Source organism: Pagrus major, chromosome 22 (assembly GCF_040436345.1).
Source record: "Pagrus major chromosome 22, Pma_NU_1.0".
Taxonomy (NCBI): Eukaryota; Metazoa; Chordata; class Actinopteri; order Spariformes; family Sparidae; genus Pagrus; species Pagrus major.
Window position 1 is genome coordinate 664348 of NC_133236.1, and position 19361 is coordinate 683708.

The window sequence follows — 19361 nt, forward strand, 5'->3', positions numbered from 1 at the left end:
GTTTTACATTAACAGTTTGGTCATACATATTTTCAGAAGAATGTGGTCCCAACCTGTTCCTTTCCCCTCTCAACACCAAATCACACATTAGAGCAAACACAAACAGCTGGGCACATTTGCAGGAGGGTGCTGCTTCCTGCATGAAGGGAATGCACATTTAAGTTAGAATTAAGGCTAAAATGTGGTATGGTAAAATGAAAAATTACTGAAAAATTACTCTTTACAGTGATGAAAAACATATATTTTAATGCTTCAGTTTTGTATGTGTCTATTAGGGAAGTGGGAGTGGCAGTATTCAAGTAATGGCTGGTTGACAATGGCTAAAGCGCACATTTGAACATGTAATTTCATCAGTCACAGAGCTAAGCGCTCAAGAGTCATCAGCTTCAGCTGACACACACACACACACACACACACACACACACAGCGTCCAGTCTGCAGCCTCCCATGAGGTCTGTGCTGCACACACCGTGTCAAACCACTGGAAAATCACACTACAGCCTGTCATTTGGCAAACGACAGATGCCGCTTCATTTACATACATGCTTTCTGACAGCCTAATTAAACCAGTGCTCTGTAATTGTCACTAATTGTCAGTGTGTGACAGATCAGGCAGGAAATCCTAAGAGCATAATGATATCATACAAAGTGTTAGTACCAAAAAAACAAATGGCTAGGATTCTCAGAGCCAGTATATGACTTACATTTATATTTCTTAATTCTGTCATTTTAGTTTGCTTTATTCTTTATGTATCTTCTTAAGAATTAAAAGTAACACCAAAAACAATAACATCATATCATATTTTTTAGTGGCCTAATTCCTCTATTCAATTATTGTTTCCACCAATTTTACATATTAAAGTGTGTTTACACGTCTTGGAGAGCACGACTGCATATGTGAAAAAAGTAGTAGAAAGCCTACTGTGACTCCAAAAGAGGCTGCGTGCAATCTGATAAATATCCCCTAGTGATGTTGTGCCGGGATTTGAAAAGGATGAAGATATGCATGGAATAGAAAAAGGCGATGTTTCTGGTTCTGCTGTATCCATTTTTATCAGTTTTTTAAACTGTCCATAATGGAGAAGTGATGCTAGGGGGGTACCTACAGCACCAACCTTAGAAGCATGTGACCACTGATAATGGGCTGCTGAATGACACTATCAGAAAGTTAAAACAAAAATTAATTCATGATTCATGACTCAACTTATCAGTGCAGCAGAAGAAAGAACACAATATTTTATTGACACCAAAACTGCTAAATTTTTCACAATAAACAGTGACCAATATAATTCTAAGTGCTGTATCGTAGGCAACTGGACTTGTTTCAGTTTCTTGAAGACGTTTCACCTCTCATCCAAGAGGTTTCTTCACTTCTAACTAACTGGAGGGGAGTTGCAGACTTTTAAACTCTGCGTGGGAGTGTCCTTACAGAGTCGTTAAGGACATGTGTGAGCTCTGAGTTTCAGAGTAGTTAGGGCCACTTGTAGGCCATTAAACCAACCAGCCTTCATTGTTGTTAAGCTGTCTGGGGAGGGAACTCAGTACTGCATTGAAGGTGGGTGATAAGTAATGCCGGTGATCCCATGGCACAGCCGTGCTTCTGTCTGTAGAAACCTTCACTGTACTGGAAGTAGGTAGTCATCAGACAGAGATCCAGTAAGGCACAAATGTGGTCTAGGGTGAAGTTGGTTCTGCTGGACAGAGTGCTGTCCTGTAGCAAGCGTTTCTTAACCATCTTTACCACTTCTTGAGTGGGAATGAGTGGGGCTCCTTCCTTGTGTGTCTTTGGGAGTCCATAGATACATGGGATGGCTTCCCCGGGGCACAGTCCATAATATAATGGCATGTCAATGGCTTTGTCTTTTCCAGCTTTGCAGATATTCTATAACCTTCTTTTTGTAGCTACGGATAGGATCTCGACTCAGTGTCTCAAAGGTCAACGAACCACAAGTGGCCCTAACGACTCTGTAAGGACACTCCCATGCAGGCTTGAAAGCCTGCAACTCCTCTCCAGCTAGTTAGAACTGAATTAGAGGTGAAACGTCTTCAAGAAACTGAAACAAGTCCAGTTGCCAATGATACAGCACTTAGAATTACTATGACCTGGATGACTGAGAACCTTCATCAACAGTAACCAATACAGGTGACCTCTTTGTCAGCCTTGGAGAAAGTCCCCAGACTCCCCTAAAATATTTTGCAATTTTGTGAATTGTTGAGTTAAGAGTAATTTTATAAACCTTGTGTAACACTTTGTATGATTTTTTTTTATTATTTGGGCCTTCTTGTTAATTTGGCAAATGTTGTACATTAAGTTCCTTCTTTGGGTAAAAAAAACAAACCACCATGTCTTTGGACTGTGGGAGGATATGGGAGCACCCAGATGAAACCTAGTCAGGCACAGGAAGGTCAAGCAAATTCCACACAGAAAGGCCCCAGTTGACATTGATTGCTTAATGATTAACTTTTATGCTAATGGTTTGTGAGTGTACTACTTTTACCTTCATGACGTTCATGACATAGAATGTTGTCTTATTTCTTACCAGCTCTTGCTCTCCCTAAATACCTCTTTGTTTAATGAGTCCTCCAAACACAATGTAGGCACAGTAACTAAGTAACTAACTAATGAGTTTGTCTGAGCGGTGTCCATTACTGTAGGCTCTAATCCCAATCACTCACTGTAAGAAGAGAGAGGTGCACTGTTCTGATAAAAAATAAAAAAATAAGAAAGTCATCCAATAAACAAAATGGCTGTACACAGTATTAACTCAGCTGATTCCAGAGTGAAAAACAACTGCAACACAGCAGGAGTGACCCATGAATAAAATTATTACTCAATTAAGGCATGATGGTCGCATTCCCCAAACCATCCCTGACATTCAACTGAGCTAAAACTGGAAGCATTGGGCTAAATCCTATTAGCTTCTGTTCAATGCTAATCCATGAAACCAATAAGCAGCTATTAAAAGTTCAAAAATTCATTGGTCTGAAAGAGACGCACCAATAACAGGATTACTGATTATAAAACAAGCCCAGCATGACATGTTCACAGACAGCACAGTATGAAGGATTCTTAGTAAAGATATGCCTAAATGTCAGACCATACACTGTGAAAACGAAAGTTGTAATGTACAGCACTGGAAAAAGACTTATGTATTCTAGTGATTAAGAAGTGATCAAATCATTACAATACTGAAAGTCATTGCTCTTAGTTTTCACCAGTTTTCCACCCATTGTCCGACATTTGGATTGATGATTTTCTGCCCAATCCCCATCTGGATAAGTTTGCCTGATTTTGACTGTCTACCTGGTTTTGACCTTAATGCTATCACAGGTCACCTCTTCTTTTGTGTTCAAGTCTGTTGTGTTGCTAACATTACAAACATTGCATTTGTTCACAAAGCTAAGTCCATGTAGAATAAGCATCTAATTTTTGTTTTCATACACACACACAAAAAAAGACCGAAATGGCATTGGCACTCAACACTGCTGAAATGTCTATGTACTAAAGTACCTTTTCTCCATTGAGAAATAATAATTGCAGTGTTTATGTGAACTGCAGGCCATTGTATCTCAAAGGGATGTTAAGGGAAAAGTTAATCCGAAAACATAAAATCTGTTCGCCCAGTGTTATTTACAAACTTCAGATGGGATGCGCGCTAGCACTTTTAGTTTAACAGCTACAGCGAAGATTTCAGCTTATTCAAGGGTGTAAATAACATCTTTTTAAATCTTGGATCTTGGAGCTTCTGCCAGACAAGCTATATGAAGTTGTCTGATGTTTTATCTCCTTCAGTTGTTCAGGAGAATGCTGTAACTATATCAAGACCATGTCTTCTTGTCTCTGGAGTCATAGTCCTGATCAGAGCTGCTGTAATTCACCTCCGTACTGTATCCCCTGTCTTCAAATTGGCATCTGTCGGACAGACACCCATCAGGTAGTAGGGCCACTTAGCTCCACGGCTAATTGAGCTCCTTTCTTACAACACCTAGTCTCTACAGCCAAAGATAGCTAAGGCAAAGAGTATATCGGGCAGCAGTTAGCGATTATGCTGCCCCCTATAGTTTTGGAGCTACCTTCACATTCTCAATTTACACTTTAAAGGGTGATGAAGGTGCCCGTGTAAAGTTTCTCTTTTCAAGAGACAAAAGAACGGCTGTATTATTCATGACACCCATGACTTTGGAGGGCTTTCAATGCCATTACACCATATAATTAGGAATTTGTTCATTCACAGGTCCCACTGAGACACATGTACTTGCGCCCATTTCCCAAAGGGGTCAGAGTGACCTTCTACTTACAGGACGATCAGTCCACCATCAGGGTACCCTGCTACCTGCTACCCTACATACTGGAAATGTACAATAAGTCTGCACTATTTAGTGTCTTCCCTGATGCATCAGAGGTGAAGCGACTGTGATGTTCATCTCTAGAGGCGGCTGAATCCCTGCGCCAGAGAGCAAAGTGATAATTCACTTCTGAAGCCATTTTAGCACATACTACATTACTAGAATGAAAAGATTGCTATGTCCGTCTTTGGGTCCAATGCACCTAGACAATTACAAAAGTAAGCCATGCATATCAGTCACGCGCTGGCTTGAAATAAAGCCCAGCCATCACTTCTCACATAATGCACCCATATAACCTTGTTTTGGAAATTGGACACTTGGCCATTTATTTATTACTCATCACTCCTAAGTTATTATAGACTGGTGTCACCTTTCATTTACAAAAAATCTCCATATTCTATTTCTCTTCATAACACAATGATGACTATGTGCATAGTGGGCTGTAATGGTATATATATTCCAACTGAGAAAAAGCTCTTTTCTGTCTACTTACTTTAATTTACCTCACACTCTGCATGTTAACAGGAATAAAGCAAGAATGCCCAGCAGAATAAAGAAGCAAGCCACTGCCGATGATCACAATGTTCTTTAAAAGAAATGGACTGTACTAAAATATGTCACCTCCGTATTTGTTTGGTGACCACTTGTTATAAAGTAGTTAGAAAGTTTTTCAGCCTCTGCTTTATTCTTGCAAACACAATGACGAAGTGCCAAGTGCTATGTCAGTACCCGTTCAGTACTGGTTGTCCAATCCATTCTGCAGATGAACAAAAACGGCCCTGTTAATCAAAGGTTATCACAAATATGTCTGTTCAAAATTATTTCTAACATGAACATTACATAAAATGATGTAGCATAAAATAACAAAACATAAAACCAGTGCTATGACAAGAAATGTTAACGTTTTTCCTAGGGTACCTCTCACTGTATAGATTATCTTTTCTAAAGAACACAAAACACAAAATGGATTAAAGAGGGTGAGAAAAATAGCATGTATAGAATAAAGACGAAAGAAACAGAGATTAATTCAATATCTAAAATAAAAACAGAGAATTGTATAACATAGGTTTACATTGTGACTTTAAAATAAAACGTATTATTTAATATGGCAAAAATTATTAACAGCAACTTTCATAATGAAAAACCACATTGTAACATGTATTTTTCATATATTTAATGATTTGAATAGAATAGGATTTGGTTTTATTTTTTATGTAGACACCCTTTTTTAACAAATTAAATAACTGTTAAATAATGTGTGATAGGAGACAGAAAAACTAATTTGAAATGCAATACTTTTATGTATAATACTTGGATAATTACCACTTGAAAAACACATTGTTTATTAAGTCTCCATTAATGTATTTTAACAGAAGTTATTTAATATATTCACATTGACATTAACATGATAAAAAAATAAACCTTTTCATTAAATGTGACTCTTTGTGTTCAATTTATTTAATAAAAGTAGATTGAAAATGTATATGTAATTAAATGACATTGTCATGTAATTGTTTTGGGAAAAATATCTTTTGAGTGAACAGAAGTTTGGTTTTCTCTGAAAAACAGTATTTTTTGTATCAAACAGTGAAAGGATTTTTACTAGAAATGTATATTTTCAGATTTATTTTCTTTTGTTCATTTTGTCATGACAGTAAAATGTTTTGTTTAAGGTTTTGGCAATGGTGCATATTTTTAAATCACATGGAAAAGCAGGTTTTATTTGTATAGTACCTTTCAACAAGGAAAGTCAAAGTGCTATACATAAGACATTAAAAGGCATTAAGGAAAGAAACACGCTGCAATAAAAAATGGCACATTTAAATAGGATTTAGTGTTAGGATTTAGATTTATTCGAACAAGCTAGCATGGTTCAAACACTCCAAGTTTTTATGCATTTCAGATGAAAAACATGACATTTGTTCTATGAAAATAGCTTCACATTTCACTTGAAATCAGGTGGATGAAGCACCTAACATGGTATCAGTGTCCATATTCTGTAAATGATGTCTAAATTATGCAATATGTGATATTGATAATGGAATAGGCAGACTAAAACCCCATTAGAACAGAAAAGAGCATGTGTCCTCTGTGGAAACAGCATGTTTCCAGTCTCGTCTCCTCGGGTTGGGGGCTCTCCCTGGACAGAACTAGGCCGCTTTTCACAACTGAAAACAGAAGGCATCCCCCAGGTTCAAAGACCTCGAAGCAGTCAATGAGAGCCTAATGAGGATTAATACCATACACTGAGGAAGCACATGGCAAAAAATATCATGCCCCGTGGGATATGGGCTAAATATGACAGGCTTCTGAGCCCTCAAGAATCACACAGAGGGATCTCAGAGGTTTGCTAATGGAGAAGGTGTGCTGTGGGAGACACATGTGAAAGTAAAGGAAGTAACATGCTATGTTATATAACAACCCACAAAACAACCACACCAAGAAAACACTTACTGTACATAGATGTAATAAGAATGATTCAATAAAAGCACACCAACTCAAAATAAATACTCAGCATAGTATTGTACTTTTGATTTGATTTTGTTATGTGGTCCTTTTTCCAAATTAAGGCACCTGAATTTTGTATACGACAGTACCTCATATATATAGTTGAGTGAAATTGGGAAGTATATTTCTTCTTCTTGAGACCTGTTCCATCCATTTCCAGTGGTTAACTGAGCAGAGAAGAGGGTTTGAAGTGCAGTGACGAGATGCACATCAGGCAGGGTTGCATGATTTGTACACTATTAAATCAACAGCTTAACAGAAGAAATTACCAAGCAGGAGCACAGCAGTACAAAGGTACTGCTGTGAGGAAAAAGGAAAATCTGTGTTGGCAGGTATGTTTACGTGTATTACTAGTAGATTTTTTGCAGTGTGTGTGTGGGAAGATATGGACACGAAAAGCTCACAAACATATGCTTGAGTCGGACCATGGAATCCATTTCATCCTGACAACTGACAAGTTTCCCTCATGACTTGCTTCTGTTCTCCCTGAAGCCTGCAGTGGTCCAGGGGATGGAGCAGAGGTTGGGATACGGAACAGTCTGTCGCTGGGTCTCCCTTCCAGCTGGCCAAGGCCAAACAGATGGCTCCAGAAGAGGCTGTTTGCAACACATCACATAGTCACATGGCAAAAGGAACTGGTTGTGACAAAGCCTGAAAATAAAAACACTGACCTCAGCCGGTGGAAGGACATTGCCTTGGTTACATGTGTGTGATTTGGCTTGGCTGTTGGCAGTCTTGCTCTGGTGCTCATTTACACAGCTGGACGACTCCAGAGGACACCAGGACCGGCACGTTGGTCAGCCAACACTTCGACCCGCGGCCCCGCCTGCATTCCCCGCAGACTCAGCTACAGTGTGCTCTGCATGCTTTGCCACTAGGCACTTGTCTAGGCAGCAATCCAAGAGATGTTGGTGTTGCAGTGGAGCGGAGCTTCTCAAACATACTGTAAATGTAGGTGTAAACAATGGCAGGGCCAGATACAGTGTTCCAATGCTGCTGTGATTTTTTACCTGTATTTACATGAGTTAGGTCTGCTGAGCACAAAGTTCTGTTTTTTGTTTTGCCTCATGCTCACGTTATAGTACACAGTAACACCAGGGAGCTGCCTGCTATAGCCACTGTTGTATGGCTTCCCTACTTTATAGTTTTCTCCGGAGCAGTTGGAGGCTTATTGTCTTGTTATAAGGGAGATCTCTGTCACTTCCCAGATTGTGATCCTGGGGAACCAAACCAGCAATCGTTTGATCAGATACTACCTAATCTCCAAGCTTCTGTTGCCTTAGGAAATTAAAATTGGTGCATTATACAACAATTCTCCTATAATCTCTCTCTATCTGACAAATATTACTCTAGCGCATGCAAATAACACTTGGGGTACACAGTCTGCCATGGGAGAATGTTATAAGATAAACTTTTCCAATCAGAGGCAGACAGGTGAAACAATGAGGCCTGCTGACTGAAGGAAACGTAGCACCGCACCGCACTGCGACGGTAGCACGGCTGTCATAAATACTGTTGTGTATTAATTGTGCTTCTGTCACACACAAGTTAATTATAACCACCCCGGATGAGGCTGTGGGGTCCACTCCCCTTTCCTCTCATTGTGTCACATTTAATTTCATTTCACCAAACATTTAAATAGGTGCTGCGTGTGTTGTCTTTGCAGCTTTGGATCACTGTCATTCTGCCAAACGAGCACAACAAATGCACTCTCCTCCCAGTCCCGTCCAGCCCAAGCTGTGTTTCACATCGACACAAACTCAATTATTGTCAGTAATTACAAGTATCTTGGGGTACTTGAGTGGAGGCTGAATTACAAAAGCTGCAAAACATGGATTAAATTGCTTGAGCTCTTGATGGGAGGAAAGGGGGGCGTTAAACTGTCTCTCAGATTCAATTGGCCTAATTTCACTAAAGCTAGTGGTGTGGCCAGTACTTTGTAGTTTATTGGAAGTGTCTTTGTGGTCAGTTGAACAAATATCTCTTGGCCTCTTTACCAACAGGAGACAAAGTAAAACTACAGAAGTAAAACTACTGTGGGTGAGATCAGCTGCCTGCTTAAGACACATGCACATACAGGAATCCATATGTCCACCAGACTGAGCCCCTACAAACGCAAGTCATACTGTATGTATCTTAAACGCTGGGTGCTGGGCCATGAGTGTCAACCAAGTTACTTCCAAAATGTAATATCTTAGACATTACTAGTTATTTTTATTTGAAAGCAAAAAGTTTTTTTACAATATTTGTGTCTATGGAGCAAACACGTTAGTGATAATACTACATTTGTACCATTTGGAAGAGGGTAATAGTGATTCATAGCAGGTAATCAAAGCACAGAAGTTGAAGATTATTGCGGTTCACTTCAAATCCAGTAGTGTGTGATGTAGCTTAATCAAGCGGCAACCTCGGGAGCTGAAAAAATCAAACCAACACAGAAGTACCAAAAACTGCAGGTCCTCGAATGGCCACTTGACGCTGGCTCCAAAAGCAAGAAATAAACATGATTACAGCCTGGTACAACAAAACGGCTATTATAGTAGCTAATTTCCCCCCTCATGACACCTGTAGGAGGGGTTGAGTTTTTGTATAACTACTTGTTTAAATTATATAAAGGCTTAAAGTTATGCATAATTAAGGATGTGGCCACTTTGAGTTTCATTTCCAGTCATTGACCTTGACCTCTTGGCTGGGTTTGTGGTGTTAGTGTGTTTTGGAGAATTTGTCATGAACTATCCTTCAAATAATACGGCTTCCTGTGTGGTTTATAAGACTAAAGAGCCAGACGCCAATGTTTTGGATTAACAGGCGACCCTGTTAGCGTTAACTGGCAGACATTGGCAGGAACTGGTAAGTCCTGGAGGTGACAGCATGGTAATGTACTGTTACATTATGTTATTCTCTATTTGACTGCTGAATGGAAGGGGAAATATACTTTACTTCATGAGCGTACAGAGCTGAGATGGAAAAAAGTAGAGAATAACCAAAAGACCCTGAGAATCTGGTAAGTGCTGACTTTGGTCACAGACTAAACAGAACACCAACACACAGACACAAACACTTCTGAAAACATAAAGTCTGACTTTGCAGCCATTTCAGCATTTCAACAAAACAATTCTTCTTCGAGGTAATTTATGGTGCACTGGCGAAAGTACCATGGTGTGGATAAAGTCTTAAAAAACATCAATAAACATTTAATTTCGGGTGCTGATGCATTACTGGACATAGCACTTCAAACGTCAATCATTCCATGGACATGAATGCAAGTTCTTGTGTTGCTTGCTGCTTGACACAGTATAACAGAGCCATGAGTTTGCTGTAGAGTCTCTGGAAGTCAATTAAGTGGTCAACTGTCTGAAGGCAGCAGGACACATATGTTGATAAATCTGCAGCCTCCACTTTCAGAAATACCGCGTCAGAGCGCAGTGCCATTACACATGGACATCCACTGCATTTACCTTCATTAAATCCATCATACAAATGACACCAGGCTGCGACAGAATAACCACACACACCTCTACACAAATCAGAGTGGTCGGCTATAACTCAGTATTTTGCTGTTTATGCGGGGGATGATAGATTACTGGAGCTCATTAATCCTAGGGGTCATTGCCTCCTCTCCAACTTTCTTTTTAGCAAAAGTGGTTGCATGTTTTATTCCTGAAATGCATTACAGAGCAGACACTGCCATTACATCAATTAAAATATGACATGATATTCAAACACTATAATTTACAGGAGAAGCATCCATTTGTTGTTGGCATATGTCACTGTGACTGGCTCAGTTGTTTTAGTAACACATCCTTATACCTAAATGACACAATGGGTTGTTAGCTAATGACACCCAAAACAGCATTTAATGTAAGATATGGCCAGAATTTTAGTTTAAAACATAAAAAAACATGAACTAACATTATCAAGAGGATGTCAAGAAACCACAGTGTTGTACTGTGTTGCAGAGATTACTGAAATAGTCTAATTAAATTAGCATGCCAACCAGCTAGCCCCAGCCTGTCCTGTTTCCCAATACCACTTTGTACCTCAAGAGGCAATAGTCTGATTGCCCCCGTAGTTATAGTTGGGAGATATAGTAATTACACTTCAGTCAGTCAACTTGTGTTTGAAATGTGTATTATGGCAGCAAAACATTGTTAGAGTTTGCCGTCTAGGCTCCGGCTTCATGACCAAAACATTTTGAATTCCCAATCGGAGCCTACATGTGGATGCTGGGGTGGTGGTGGGGCTGAAAAAATATGCAGCAATACTGACACAGGCTAGCAGTGGCATTGACAAGCAGAGGGAGAGTTGGGAGATTTTTACAGTTACAAAAGACCGCCATATTGATTTTGATTTTTTCTACAGCAATGTTGACACAGAACACCATGATTTGTTTCCTGGTCCATTGGCTACAGCACAGTAAGCAAGTGATGATGATTGGATAAAGCTCATAAAGAGCAGTGGATTTGGCATTGTCAATGGACTGAATTTCAATTGGTCAGACATCTGCAAACCACTCTTATTATAGAATCCCCCAAATCCAACAGATGGGGCTGCATCAGGCAAAGAATGGAGAGAATCCGAAGGTTCCACAAAGTCATTATAAAAGAAGGAAATACCATTCCATTCATCACAAAGCAGGAACCACAAACACAGATCTGAGCGGCAACCTTCATCTAAAACCACAGTATCTTTTAGATGTTGATCAGAATTACACTTAAACTACAGACAGTAGGCTTCACCGAGCCGGGCATCTATAAGCTCCAAGATAACCCATACAGTGTACACATACAGTGATGAGATTGGTAATAAGCAGCCTTGTCAAATTCAAAAAAAGAAATAAAAGACCCAAGGTAAGGTGGCCTAACAGAGAAAAAAGATCTCTTTTAGAGAGAATGTAGACAAGGTATTGATTGCTGCTCTGATGTGGTACAGCTTGTCTTGTAGCAGAGAAGTTTGCACAGATACACTGTTGTGGGTAATGCCAAGGAACTCTAAATGTGTGGAAGGGCCCATGGTTTTCTCTTCTTAAAGAGGTACACCTAACTCATGGAAGAGGCTTTTGACTGTGGCTGGCAGAGAAGAGGGGAAGGCAACTACCAGAGGATGTTGTAGAGGAGCCAGCATAACACTTTTGACAAGGTGTCAAAAATGCGAGGGCTACTACAACCAAAGGTCAATTTAACAAAGAAATAGAACTTTGAATGCCATTTAACGCCGAAAAGAGGCCTTGTTTAGGGGTGAAGTAGCATGACTTTGAAGACATCTGTAATGTCTGCTTTCCCCTGACTGCAGACGGCGCAGGCTAGGGTCTTTTGGCCGGTAAAATGGCTGCTTATTAGGGCCAGGTCAACGACAGACCAGTTTAGCCTCTGATTGAATTTTTGGATGTACATGGCAGCTTTGGCTGAGAAGGATTGTGGTATTCATAGAACAGAGAGGATATTATGGCCAAATAGGTGTCAAGCTCCTCCCTGTGTTGAGGATACACTTTGTCAAAAACGCTTACTCTGGCAGAATTCAATGTGGCCTTTGGTATCTTCAGAGACACCATTTGCAGTCTGGGATCACTGTCTTTAAGAACAACCGAAAAGTCCCCACAATCCTCAAATCTTTTGTCAGCAGATTCAGAACCACACAAGAGAATCTTCGCCACATTTATGCCAATGCCTGTTAAAATGCAGGGGGCAGAAACCAATAACCCATGGTTGGAGCTGGGACTGCAGTTCCCAGTATCCTATGGGGTATGACGTCAGCAGCGGAAGATGGCCCCAGGTTGTTTACATTATAAGCAGAGATCACATTGTTTTCCAATGAATTTATTCTGCTGTTCATGACATTTAGAACTGATTTTACTTTGAGGAGAGAGGACAAGATGGTTGCATCAGCAGAAGAGCTGGGATTGAATTACTTCGGCCTTTTTGAGAGAATGTCGAGCTCCGTTCTCGGAGATGCAGTAGCTGTTTGAGGAGAGGCACGCTTCTTTGCTGGAGCTTTATCTTTACCTTTGGGAGGACAGCTGTTTAAAATACCAGCGCTCAGCTCTTGGGCATTGGTGGAGTTTTCCTGGATCAGGATTTCCTTGTGGTTAGGGCCGACTGGAACTGTAATTTTTCAGGCGTACAGCTCTTCCTGGATGCGATGTACGGGCCATCCGGCTAGTCGTTTGGGGTTGATGCAGGAACTCTGGTGCGGGCGAGACACATCTGATCCATTCTCGGAGTGAACCTCGGTGGACTGAGCCTGGGAAAAGTCAGTGTTGACTTTTAGTTTCAACCAGGACACCAACAGCTCCTAGGTGAACATCCTGTGTTTGATCCACCCCAACCTCTGAGCTACATACACTTTGTTGCTCTTTATACTATGTTATCTGAACTAATTACTATGGTCACTTAAAAGTCCTATTTGTAAGAAAAGTTGATTTCTGAGTCCCATTCCCTACTCATCAAATACTTAGCCTTTGCGTTTCCCAGTTCATCAATTACTGACACTTTGGGATGGTATTTGAATAGTTGGGTATGAGACTCAAAAATCAACTTATTTTACAAATAGGACCTTTAACCCATTTAAAAGTTTACCCAAAAAAGAAAATTCAGTCATTATCTACTCACCCCCATGTTGATGGAAAATCAGCTGTCAAGTATCAAGTTTTGTAGTCCACAAAACATTTCTTCACAGCAAAACAGTGTTGCAGCATTCTCCCAAACAACTGAAGTTAGAAGAGGACTTGTTTTCAAAATGTAAAAGAAATGACGTGAAAAAACTCCTTTCAACAATTGGCTTCTGTTGTAATTTTTCTGCTGAGGATGGACTGGTTTCACAGCGACGAGATCAGTGATGTGAATTGCTGAGAGAGTATTAATTAGTTACTCCACCCGGTGATCTATATTCCATTTCACCAGACCCTTCTGCACATACACGAACCAAAATAGCAGCTTAACTTTGAAACATCCACTATTTAACATTGACATTTATTCTTTCAGTGACTGAGCTGAGAACGAACCCAACCCTCACTATTTGACTCTCTGCATCTTCATTCTCTTTTATTTCTTTCTTTAAATTAGACAAGTCTGCTTACTACCAATCTTATCACTGTATGTGTACACTGTATGGGTTATCTTGGAGCTTATAGATGCTGGGCAAGGTAAAAGCCTACTGTTTGTAGTTTTAGGTTAACCCTTACACACAGGGCAAAGCATCTTATCAGTGAGGATGAGGGTAGAGAGAGGAAGGTCCAGCCAGTCTTTAAGAAGTCACAGGGTGGCAGCAATACCACAATCCATTCAATAGCTTAGGATCTCTGGTACACCCTTAAGACAAAACCCATACTGAGAGGAAGACTGGATGACAGTAGTTTCTATGCTTTATTATAATTTTTATTAGACCATATTACATTGTCTTTGTCCTAAAACACATTGCATGACACTGTTAACTGTTGAGTAGGAGGTCTGGAAAGTCCTAATCAAGCTAAATGAATACAATGATACATGATGACATATATATCCTCTCTTCTAAAAGGCTGGACTTCACCTGAGCATTTTAAAATCTTCAAACAGAAATATGTAAATGGAGATAAAATGTTCAGCATATACCTGCAGGTATAAACCAGGACTTTAAAGTGTAAGACTTTCATTACATTGCAATTTCAGTTTCTGCAGAAATATTTGCTTATCTGAATATATCAGCTTAACAGCTTTTTATTGCTACAACTTTAAAAGACGATGGAAGAAATGCTCTGTGTGGAAAACAGGTTACAATTAGGTCAGTGTGCTGGAATTGCAGCGATGTGGAATAAAAAAAACCCCTGAGGCTGTGTTTTCTTTTGAGACTGCTGCACCGCACCACTTCTGAAACAGAGCCTCCTCTGTAAGGAAATTGGAATAGCTAATATAATAAAACTGTGTAATAATGGTTTATGGTCTAATTCAAAGGGGAGGTTTAGTTCTTCTAATAGCCCTTTTTGGTTTGTGAACAAAGTTAAAGTCATTAAAAATAACTGAACATGCCACTAAAGATTTGTATAATGCACTTTCAGTCAAATATGAAATCAAGCAGAAATAAGAAGTCCTGCAATAAATGTGCCCTTGAGGGTGTTATATTCACATTACAAATCATTCACTCTGAGGTGGTCAGGGTTTGCGTGCCATATACTGTCAGCCACCTCTGGCTTATCATCTGCCTGTCAAACCAAAAAACATGCATGAGTCACTTCCTCAGAGGCGGGTAAAAACACCTCAGAGCTAACAGACCTCTGCCTCTTTTACAGCTCCTGCTTCACTACCTCCTGCAGAAGGAAGCAGCTTGAGAAGAAGAGCTTTTTACGGTGAGAGACACATGCAGGATGTCCCATGAGAGAGCACAGTAATCTGATTTAAATTCAGCCAGCGTGGTTATTATCACATGTTAAGCAGTCCGGGCCCAGAGGAACTGCATGCACACAGCATGTAGATAAAATGGAAGCATACACATATACATATAAATACACTGTACATATTAATAGAATATAACATATTCCCCTCTTGCTGAAATGCAAACTCATTTTGACTTTACTGGTAGGATGTAATTATTTTCAGTTTTGCAAAAGCAGATTGTACAAGGTTTATACAGTAAATTATTTTGTAGAATGCAGTTTGCGGTGCTAGTGTATTGTATTGTGTCATGCAAAGAGGTGTTTTTAATATTTAGTCTACCTTCATTAGCAAATATTAGCAGTTGCTAAAAGCAGAACTTAGGGGGTATGCACTCCGACACAGTTAACAGCAAACAGCTAATAACCTGTTAAAAAATGTAGTCAGCAACGTAATCCAAGTATAACAATATTAAAGTATTGTAACTTAATTACTTTTGGTTACTTTAGGAGTACCTCAATACCAAACATATGCAAATAAAGACAAGAGAAAATAAATATCATTAAGATTACTTTTATTATTCATTATTTTCTAATCTTAATTGTGTATTTGGTTTCACATGAGACCAGAGTGACTGACCAGACTCATGAAGTGTTGTCATGTGTATGCATGTGTATGGTTACAGACTAGTATATTATTCATTATTTTAAATATCAATCCTGTTAGTAATCTCTTGTTTTACTGAATGTATCTGTAATGAAATTTCTTTCTGTAACTGCAACGGAATACAGTGCAGTACAGTACCTTTTTTTTGTTTCCTAATTACATAAATTTACATACAGAAGCAAAACACACACACACACACACACACACATAGTGGCAATGATCCTGGAGCAAAACGGGCTTCATATAACAACAAAGCTAAGGCTAGCTGCGCCAGCACTGCAGTGTGAACACACAAAACAAAATGAAGTGGACGGGACTTTCACCTATGTGGAGATGGTCCTGTATTACATAGTAATGTAGATAATTTACAGAAGGCTGAACTATAAACAAGGCATTTCCGCAGGAGAGTATAACTCCCTTTGGCGTGGACATCGGGACTTCTAAAGGAAAGGGAAAAACCCAGATAGCATATGATGGCCTCTTTGACGTTTTTCATGACAATTTAAAGGAACTTGGGGCAGGATTTGTGAAAAAATAAACATGCATTTTAAGTTTTTTAATGCTAATGGGTGATGAAGCGTTCAAACCCAAAAAGAATGAGCCCACCCACGTAACTCTCCATTGCCTTGAACAGGCTGTGTGCTGCATAATGTACTGCAATTCGGGCCCGAATTTCCTGCGCAGTCTTGCGGACGTGACGTCAGATGACGCTGAATGCGCATCCTTGGATACGGGAAGAAGACAAGCGTGGTGGACCCAAACTAGTGTTTGGGTAGTAATGGATTCTGCTACGGCCAGCAAACGACCCACCACCACACAAATTCCACTAAAGAGTCATACTAAGAAGAAAACAAAGGTTTTATCAGCAGCATTTTGTGAGTCGAAACGAAATTACAACCAAAGCCGGGCTGGCGCCCGAATACACATCGGATACACGTTCGACTCATGGAGGCAGCTTCAACTTGAATTGGGACTGAAAACAGATGCTGACATGGCTCATTTCCTAGTAACCAGGTAAGAAAACATTACAGGTCATGTTTAGAGCTTGATCTGAAAATCATATGAGATCACGAGGACACCGAGTGACCTAACGTGCAAAGTAGCGTTAGCTGCAAACATGTAACTTAGTCCACCGCTGTGTAACACTGAATAGTTACAGACTGCGCATTTTCCACGGCCCTTTAGTCTGAAACCGAATAGTTAGAAATATGTCCCTTTATATATGGGACCGAGAGCCCAACCTGTTATCCGGGAGGTGACATTAGCAGCTGGATGTAGCCACAGGCTAACGGTTTGTTTGTGTCTGTGTAGCAACATTAGCCGCTTACACACAGCAATCCCGTATCAGAGACGATATTTCTGTCCCCCAATATGCCGTCTTTGCTTTCGCCTGTGCCTTCAGACTGCATCAACCGTAACGGTAAATCGCCGCGCTTGTGTGTCGCTACACACAGCGAGCCGGCTTCCCGGCTGCTTCGTGTGTGTAGGGGATAAGGCATCAGCTGCACTGCTGTGAAGAGTTCATGCGCTCTCCCACGCCAGCTTGGCTGATGGCTGCAGTTACCCTAACGGCCGCAACGGCCGTCGTGTCACTATTGAGTCTTATTTCTTGATCCTGCCCCAAGTTCCTTTAAGAAATATGCCAGTATAAGACTTGATTATGTAGATTTACTTGCAAAAATCTAGCTCTGTGTCCATCATATACACATGTTGCATTTCTGTGGCAAAGTTTAATGGGGTTAGCAAGGTAGCTAAATGTAATGAATGATGATTCTTATTTCAATCTACAAAGCTCTGATTTGTTAACTGTTTGAATTCTCAGTTTCATTTAATCAACTTTGATTATATATTCTCACATTTCAGTATTCTTAAACTTCAACCCAATATTCTTGAAATTTAAGTCCATTTCTTGTATATATGGCATACCATACAGTAAATATATAGATAAATGGCACAGGGGATGCTGCTGTGTCTGCCTGTAGAATCTCCTGACTATCTTGCTGCAGTAGCACATCCTAACTGTCCACAAATTTCAGAGGCAACAGCAGTGCTGTAGACAAACCGCAGCAGTGGCAGGAGTTACACAGAGGCCTGACCCACTTTCAGAGCTGACTAGGTGTGTGTTTGCTCCTCAGCTGGGTAGGAAGGAGTGGTGCCGGACGAAGGAACAAACATCTTCTGTAGCTCACCAACATCACCTTAGGTCAGAATCACACACACACACACACACACACATATACACACATCTGAGCACAGCATGGAATACATCAGGATGTCAGGTAGTCTGACAGACTCACCACCAGGCAAGGCAGCAGGCTCTTTGAAAGGCCATCACTGTCATAGCCCTTCTCACTATTACTGAGCTAATCACTTAGCTTGTCCACCGCCCAGCAGCACCCTGTGCTTTTCATCACATTTACATGTTTTTCTTCTGTCCATCTTTTTCTTTTACTTTCTTTTCTTTACTCCTCTTTTTAGCTAGGTGTTAAAGAGCTTTGTCCACAAAATAAGAATTGTGATAATTAATGGCACAACATGTTTCTCATTTAAAATCTAATCTAAAGGAGGTGGACACAAATTATCCATTCTAATTGAAAAGCTAAAAGCAATAAAACAGCTCTCCAACCTTAATGTGATTCTTGAATGGGTGGGGAATGAAGTAAGGGGCTTGGAGTTGGGTAATATCAATGTTGGTAATGTGGCTTCAGTACCCTTCCTCTTAGTGCTACTTGCCTACACAGAGCTTCTGAATCACCATCTGTGGACACATTGTCGGAGAGCAAAATTACGAGTGAGCATTGTGCTGTAGTGCAGTGTAGAATTATTATCAGTGTTTCTAATAGGGATGATTCATAAAAGAACAGCATTACATTTTCTGTAGGAGATGTGTAATTACCATTTAAGATTTGCGGTTGAAACATCTGAAACAGTTCAAATGTGCAAGTTTTAAAAAGTTACAACCCAATTGTCAGACTAAATGTTGGCAATGTAAGCTTCTGCAAACCATGAATATGTTGAAATGTTTCATTTCTTTATGTTGCAACCACTTTTCTTTAGGTTACATTTGAAATCTTATGTCGTGACAGCCCTGTGGTTATGGTCTGGTTAGGTTTAGGCACAAAAACTACTTGGTTAGAGTTAGGAAAAGATAATGTCTTGGCTAAAAATACCTGCTTCGGTCGCCGCAAACACAAACAAATTGATCCTAGGTCTTCTATCCAGTGGTGTCCGACTTACAAATGTTGAAAAGCTGTGCTTCGAAGTCTCAAAGAGTGGGCTCTGGCTTGGAAGCTTTGCCTAGTTGTAATTCCACCATTGGGGTGGGCAGTATACCGGTTTCATCATCCACACCAGTGGCACATTCTGCCATGGCATGGATTTAGCAATACTGTCATTACCATCATACGTGTTTTAGCATATTATTAATAAGCACAGCTGGCTCTGTTGTTAACATGACACAAAAGCTGCTCTGTGATCCTCACCAGTGTCTGTTGC